Genomic DNA, 8,922 nt, shown 5'->3' with positions numbered 1-8,922 from the left:
TTTATATTCCTTTTTTTGTTACGAGGCATGTGTAATGTGCACCTGACTACTACTTTGCAATTGGCTGTTAAAACTGATATTATAAGTGTACCATGTGCTGTAACTGTATTGGTTAAAATGATCTGGAAAGTTACATGGAGGAAGGTGAGGCAGACATGTGAGGCACTGAAATGAGGCAGAGCAGCTCACACATGTGTTCAAATATCTTTTGCTCTAATAAAGAAAACGTTTATTTTTGTAAACGCCTCTCGACTGTTCTGTTCTTTGGATACCACAAATGTAGCACTAATTGTCACATAAGGTAACATTACCTAGTCCAGGATTAGTGCAAATAGGGGTCTATGAAACCAGCCACTGATATATTTGACCAAAACTCAGGTTGGTAACGTTGTATTTTCTTGGGGAAAATGGAATTTATTTAAAACACATGTCATCTTGCAATCTCATATAAAAGCAACTTTTCCTAAAGGCGTCCTCCTACCCCCTGCTCCTAAAAAGAACAGAGGGCAACTGGATCTCACAAAACCAGTTCAGCAGTTCAGGACAAAACACCAATCACAAAATAATTAGATTTAAACTATTTATTGAAGAAATGCGAGGTATGCGATATATGTGGAAGAAATAACAATACATGTCTTCCGTAGATATGTTAATTTGGCATCAAACCTAACTTGGTTTGAGGACTCAGGCCTGGCCGCAAAGATGAGGCAGAGACCCCCAGTAGGAGATGAATCTAATTTTAAGAGGTGGAGATGGGGAAGGTGGATTATGAATGCCTCAAAAGGCATATGAGGGGTAAGTGGAGAGGGTATTAATAATGCTTGCAGGAATTAATTGCTGACGTGTAAATTGAGCAAATCAATTGGTGACGTGGAGATTGGTTCATGCCCCCATCCTCCCAAGCTTTCTTACTAATTACAGTCTCAAAGAAAAAGCAAGCTGTGTCCTAATTTAATTTACTTTCCCATACCCTCAAACCACTGGCTTTTGCCAAGTAGCAACCCCATAATGATGACCAGGAGCAATATCGATACATTAATAAATTAGTTAGATCGTTTGTGACAGCCACGCTCCAAGCCCCTTAGATTTCTTTTTATTTATTTTTTTTTATTTTGTCCCCCCTGCCCCCAACGCAAAATATTTGTACTCTGTTCAGGATATCTGCATCAAAAAATAAAACAAGTATGTAAATAAATAAATCATTCCATATTGTGAAAGCGTAGTAGAGCAGTGAAAAGCAACAGATCTCGCAGAGAAGCTGACTTCAGCAGTACAGCGTGTCTGCTGAGGTTACCTCAATCACACAACAAACTCTTCCATAAAAACTCTCTCTCCTTCCAGCCTGTTAACGCTCCTCGAGAGAAAATGAAACAGTTCAGAAGACCAGATGGTATGCCTTAGCCTTCATCGGTTTTGCAGGGAAGATTGATAAGTAGTGCTTGAAGTGTAAATGCAAGGTGCCACGTGCCTACAGACTGTGGTTCTGCTGGTCCGAGTCTTGTGTATCGATTCTTGCATAGACAAGACGCATCTTAAAAACATATTTTAAAAAAAAAATACAGGAGAGACTGCTTAGCAATAGCATTACCCTTTAAAACGACTAACCTACTGCAGTCAAGAAGACCTATTTCCTATTTATATTGTAATTCTCAACTGCCCCATCTCAGGTGAAGCTTTTTCCAGCATTCTGGCTGCATAAAAATAGAATTATTCTTTTACAAAGCTTTAAAGTGCCTCCCAAGTAAGGGATTTCACTCCATTGTGCTATTCATTCACGAAACAAATGCACCCCCTGGCTTCAAATTATTCTGAATACCTCAAAGAATGGATATCATCTTCTCGAGCTTTCTTTTGATTTAATTATGTTATGGGGCTGAACAATTCACCATGTTGTTTACAGTGCTTCCTGTTGTATTTTAAACCACATTACGGTTTCATTTTAAAACAGCACTCATGTTCTTATAAAGTTCCAGCATACAAGTGATTATTAATTAGGAGCAAATGCTTTCATTATCTTTGGGACCGAGCCTAGTCCTGCTGTCTCTTTATTGTTCTGCTGGTAGATAATATGCTTTCTTACACAGTGTATCTGGTTTGTTTGAATCAGTGGGTTCATGGTTAGATTACTACATATACTGTCTTTCACAGTGGACCACTATCACAAAGCTCTTTACAAAATAAAAGACTAGGGTGTGTGAGCTATGCATCAGCTGCAGAGTCGCTCACAACGTCTCACCTGAAAGACGGAGCACAAGGAGGTTAAGAGACTTGCTCACGGTCACACAACGTGTCAGTGGCTGAGCTGGGATTTGAACCTCCTGGTTACAAGCCAGTTTCTTTAACCATTGGACCACACAGCCTCCTATCATGCATTGCTATGTGCATTGATATTTTTTAAGTGATTGTGTACTGCTACAGATTTTGAATGTGCCTTTTCTCAGTCCTTGAAGGACACAGTGTACATCTCAGTTAACATGCACAAGCTCAGATACAATTGCATTTCTATGTCTGCTGTGTTTTTATTGTTTCTGCATTGCTAGTGCAGTGTCTTTAAAATCCAATGAATATGAACAGTTAACACGAACCGTGCTGTTCAAAGAGATTTCATGCTAAGCTGGATCATACATTTGCAATAAGCACCAAAGGATTCAATCTGTTGTATGACATTTTAGAAGCAACTAGCAGCATAACTGAATGTTTTGTAGTTTTTGATATAAATAATTCCTAAGCCTAAGTGGTATGACTGGGACTGACAGAAGAATCACTAAACTAAACCTTAGTCTGAAGCGATTTTTTAAAACATATTATTAAATCTTTTAATGGGGTAAAACTCATTGACATTCAGGTGTTTTGTTTTTCTCTCTTACTGTAAGGTTTTAGTGACAATGACAAATGAAGGCTGGGAAAATTACAAATGACATAACTGAGAAAACCGAGTGAATTTAATAAGGAGTGCATTGGTCAAGAACCCATCTTGGTCACATTTTAGCTTAAGAATCCCTTTAAAAATACCTCACTGATTATTAGAAATATGTTTTGATCGATTACAGTACCAACAAAACTATACAACAGATTTTTTTTTTTTCTTTCAATAGCATTTTAAATGACACTTGAAAGCAGAAAGCTTTGTGCTAGAATAAAGGTTTCTTAGCTACTGTTCTTACTGGACTGTGTTGCTATGGCTTGTTATTATTAGTAACTGCCTAAAAACATGTATAAAGAGATTATTATTATTATTATTATTATTATTATTATTATTATTATTATTATTATTATTATTATTATTATTATTTATTCATGGGCATCAATTAAACTGGTGGTTTTAGTTTATTCAGTGTTATTCATAGGGAATACAGTAGTATATATACACACATAACATATCCATAGCACTGTTGCTATAGTTACAACAAACCTAGAAAAGAACAAACACATTAGCTTACCGTCCTTAGGATATTTGAAGTCCACGAGTTAAAAACACACAGCACACAGACATAATATTTGTTATCGTTTTTCATTCAAAATAAAGGAGGGAAAAAAAAAACACACTTCAAAAGACCACCCATAATCTTGAATATTAAACCCTAATTAAGTCTTCAGAAGTCTGTTACTTGTTTTATAACATTATAGTTTGATTTTACTTTCACTGAGACAGTTGCAAATTGCATGTACTGCTTTTGGTTAAATATAAATAAATAAATAAAAATACCTTCACAAAGCTGGCCCAATGTGGATAAAAATTCTAGTGTTATAATTATTTGTCAAGAGGTCAAGAATTGCTTGTGTTTATCCTAAATTATATTTAACAGCGTCAAACTGTAAGAGTCTAACCTCATTTAAATCAAGTTGGTTGCCTCTCTGCATATCATGAATATACAAAATGTGCTCCAGGTCTCAAAGCACACCAATGGGGAGTGCTGATTTAGATTTCTAAATGGTTGATCAACTTGGGTATTCAGAATTGAATCCTTCGTCTCTAATGAAGCACCTCGTGTTAAGCACAGATACTGCAGATCTCACATGTTCTGCTTCTTCCAGTCAGCGTGTCAACAGGCCCTGGATGAAGTCTCCTAGGTTCCAGCTGACAAAGCCATTACTAAGGTCATGCATTCTATTAGATTTGCTCACTCGTTTGCGATGAAAAATCAGCTTGAATGATTTATTTTATGGATTTAAATATATATTTTACTCTTTTTTTTTATCTAGCACTTAATTGTGGTGGACTGGAAAGATCGATTTTTGAATGCCAGGAAGATGCCAGAAATACTTACAATTTCCATTTCATCATCATCCTTAGATAAGAAACCTCTTTACACGACAATGGCTGGATCAGATTCCTCTGTGCTGTTTAGACAAAAGAATCGATGAACGTTTTGCAAGTCATCTTTTGTATTTCTCACCACCTTCAGTCTGACGTGGAATTTGAGAGTTTACAAACTATTCCCTCCTCAAGATTTGAGACGGAAATGTGGTCTGGAGAATTGAGAACAATAATTCCAGCTCAATATCTTGATAATATCTAGAGTCACGAGTAGTACAAAGAATATCGGTTACCTTTTGATGCAGGAGGTGCCCCTCAGGTCAAGAACAGAGATTTAACAAATATCAACCTTAAACATTTCAGACACCTATGACAGAACAGCTTTTCTTTGTTCAGAGTAAATAAATAAATAAATAAATAAATAACCCTTTTCAAGCTACTTCTCAAACAGCATTTTCTTTTTCCCCCAGACCAAAGCTTTCAAGATAAAACAGTATGGCTTTAAAACATGTGTACTCTTACAAATGCACCCATGATAAAAGCATAGTATAGTGAAGCAAAGCAAAAGTAAGTAAGTTCAAATATGTATTAATATGATAAGTGCATAGTACAGTTTACACAGCAGAACTGCAGATAGATGATAGTATCACACTGGTCCTTGACAAACTTCTGTAATACTTTTAAAAACAAACCGGTTTAAAAGTTCAAATGACTAGTTATATGGTTGACTTTTTATATTTTCAAGAAAAACAGGTAGGTAAAAATGTGGCTTTAATTTAAGCCTGTTTTAGGAACACCATACACTGATGTCAGCAATGAAACATAGAATTGGAACCTCTATTATGAAACCAATGGGCAGGACCCTGTTAATGTTAAGATTAAAACATAATTAATTCAACCCAGTATGTAATCTTTAGATCAGTATAAGGTTTAATTAAAGTTTCAAACCATAACCTCTGAAGTGACTGCCTGTCCTAGAACAAGAAGTGAAAGTGCTTGGAGAAGATGCAATGCTTTTGTTACAGCTGGTCAATACCTTCCTTGTGGTTTAAGCTTAATTATTGGTTATCATCCTAGAACTATGTCAGGCTGGTTTTCAAAAGAATCACTTCTTTATTACTCATGGGTTGCCAGCTCCCCAAGTCCATTTCATTCTCAAAATAACATCCCAGTGTTTCAAAACAAACCCCAGTTTACATCGTTTAAAACAGATGAGCAGTATCAGAGGGAGAAGCTAAGGGAGTGGGGGATACATAAATCAGTACTTGACAAATAAAGATGCTTTTAAGATATCTGTAAATAGACCTTCATGTTTCATGGCGTGTAGTTTCAGCTAGTTTTCTTTCATTTTTTTGTCTGTCGGAATTGTGTGTCTGTGTGCATCTCATGCTCTGACATAGATAAAGTCGGTATATTTCTAGGTCAACTGTATTCTTTTAACACATTTAGATTAAAGTTCTTATAGTAACTTGTGAAATATCCTTTACCCAACACAATGCAGACAATGCAAAATGAGACTTTAGAATTTACAAATTATATAGCTTTATAGTCAGTATTGTGGTGGATTTACTGGTACATAGAGGGCAGAATGAGATCCAGGGCAATATCAAATTATGTTAAGGTCAGTCGGGCAACACTGAGTAATATAATATAATATGCCTGGCCACTTTATTAGGACATGTACCTAACATGAGGTTGGGCAAGCGTTTGGCTTGATCTCAACATTGACACAACATGGCAAAGACTTCACAAGGTGCTGGAAGGTGTCTAGATGTGAATCCATTCAGTCGTTACTATTTCACTCAATTGGTACAGAGAGATCATGATGACAAATGCATTGTTCAATCAGACTTCAATCCGGGCATTGTGATGGCCATGGGAGGTGTCTTTGTCATGGTCTGGTAGGGTGGATGGGTGCATTACCATCTTGAAAGTAGCTGTTCTGGTAATAGTACTGCATGGCTGAGTGGACTTGATCTGCAACAATGTTTAACACCATTCATTTGACCATCCAGCGTAATCAAAAGGATATACCATGCATAACTGAACTCTCACTCACCCTTGATAAACACACACGCGCATTCTCTTCTGGAGACAGCATGCAAGGCGTCGGTACTGTTTCTTAATTATCTTCTGGGCTAAACTCGACATGTGTATTCAGTTTTATTGTCAGCACACCAGATCACAGTAAGCCAACTCATTTAGCACAGGCTTATAATCAACCCCCTGATTGTACAGTACACATGGCCACTTGTACTGAGATGTTGTTTAATCCAGCTGGTTAAATGCAAATTTGTCCAGAGCCACAAGGATCCAAGCCAGCATCAGAGCCCTTATTATAGTTTGAACACTTGTTAAAAGCCGTGTTTCGTGAACTCATTCTCTTACAGTGGGTTCCACTAAAACTGATCCAATAGCAATACCAAGGCAGGTTATAGGTTTTTAAAAAATGAAGTTATAAGATTTACAAAACCCAACATAAATGGGGAATTATTGGCAAAGCTGGCATTTGGTACAGACCTCTCAATAATTTGCTCAGAATATTATTGTTGTTGTTTTTGTAGGTCGATGAATATATGGAATGTGGATTTTTTTTTTCAGCAGCATTGTAGATTTGGCATCCATCCACTAGAGGGAAGCCTTTGTGTTGTATAGTTTCCTATTGAGTAGTAGACTTTAATTCATAACAAGGCTTCTAGAACAACTGTAAACAAATTACATTTCCAGTTTCCAAGCTGTTGAGAAGGATTATTCTGGTTTGGTAACCAGGCCCACCCTACATCACGAACACAGCTAATGGTGGTCTTGTCTAAATAATACTGAACTATTTTTATCTCTTACGAATTAAGTAGTTATTTACTGGATAGAACACATTTTACAATACATACAGTGCATTACAAACTGGGTAATTAACAAAGCTGTCGGACGGGAGCGATAAGTAAAATGTGCACTTTCATTGTATGTTATAAACAGCTTTAAAATGTGATTCTTTCTCATATATATATATATATATATATATATATATATATATATATATATATATATATATATATATATATATATATACATTCGAAAGTAAAACTACTGTAGATGTGTGTTTAAATAAATATAACCAAAGTTGTTTGCAGGTCATTTAGATTAATGCCAAGTAAGAAAGGTTGAGTTGTAAACTGCATTAAAGCAATCGAGCAGCTATTATGCATGTTGTACATTAGAAATCATTGTTTTTGTTGCAAGTTAATTGTGCATTGAATCCTGCTAAGCTGCCTTTTAGTTTAGTCTAGTACTAAAATCACATCAAGCAGTCACAGGCCACAGATCCTTAATGACTTGAGAACTAAATATGGTCATTAATGAAGGCAACAGTATAAGAAAGCCCTTTATCACAGCATTACCCATTTTGTAATTTCTCATGACTCTCGTGTTGCTGCTAAAAGAAAGCATCTCTTTCAATAAAAATGTTCAAAGTACTGCCAGTACTGTTTAACCACGTTTCCACTCCTGCTTGCTCCAACGCCTTTCAAATGGGCAGAACTCTAGCGCCATCTGCTGGCTATTTGTTGTCATTACGAAAGAAATAAGAGAAGAAACTTGATCAATTAAACCACAATGACTTTCTTAATGTCATTACTCAAGGACATACAAAGAGTACAGTACTTTGTTGAAGGTGTGTAGGCTTTGCACATCAACAATTGTTGTATGAGAAAACATTAACAAATCTTGCAAATGTACAGCATCTACTTCCCAGGCCTATGAAAAATATATAATATGCAGTATGAATCAACCCATTATTACAGCAACAGAGCAGCCTAAATGTTATAGCTTCCCTTGGCTTTCTGCGGATAGAGACTGCTGTTATTGCCAAGTAAAGCACGTCTTCAAATAAAAAATAAATCTGAAAGAGAAGATCCATCCATATTTTACAGCAAGGCATCACTAGCACGCTTCAAGGCCGTGTTTTATAATGAGGCCATACATGTAAATCCTCAAGTCAGGTGCATATACTATACAAACCTTGATTAGCTCATTGTATTCCTAAAACCTGGTGGAGCACTTCAATGCAAATGTAAGGGCTGTTGTTTTGTTTTTTTTATCCCACTGCAAAGACCCATATACTAATTTTTGAAAAACTACAAATTGAATTTCAGTTCAACTAAGTTGTTTCTTAATATTTTTTGTAATATTAGCAGACGGGCATGGAAGCTCTCCCAGACCACTCCAAAGTTTCTTCGGTTTTAACTTGCAGTTTTAAGCAAGTGCAAAGGCCAAGGGTAATCACTTTGGTGCCACTGTATTTGCACAGTGACAGAAAGGGTCACTTCAACAGGGAGGATATCAGACGTGGGGTGCGTGATCATCCATAACTTTAAACACTCAATCAAAAAAAGATTGTATTCAAATGAAAAGGAAGTAAGCAAACCGTAGCTTGCATTTAGCAAACCGTATCCAAGCTGGGGAAAGGTTTGAGACTTTCACTGGAGAATGTAGCACACAGCTATGGCCCTCAGTTTTCCATTACCTACAATTTTCAGATGGAGACATATTTTTAAAAATGATTTAACATCATGTAATCAAAAGAAATTACAAAATGATATTGCAAAAATCTACTGGAAACCATAACAGCAGTACGTTATTTCATGTTAGGTTTCGAAATGTCAATTTTT

The sequence above is a fragment of the Polyodon spathula genome, chromosome 23, assembly GCF_017654505.1.
Source record: "Polyodon spathula isolate WHYD16114869_AA chromosome 23, ASM1765450v1, whole genome shotgun sequence".
In the NCBI taxonomy this organism is placed as follows: Eukaryota; Metazoa; Chordata; class Actinopteri; order Acipenseriformes; family Polyodontidae; genus Polyodon; species Polyodon spathula.
Note: the sequence above shows the minus strand (reverse complement) of the source record.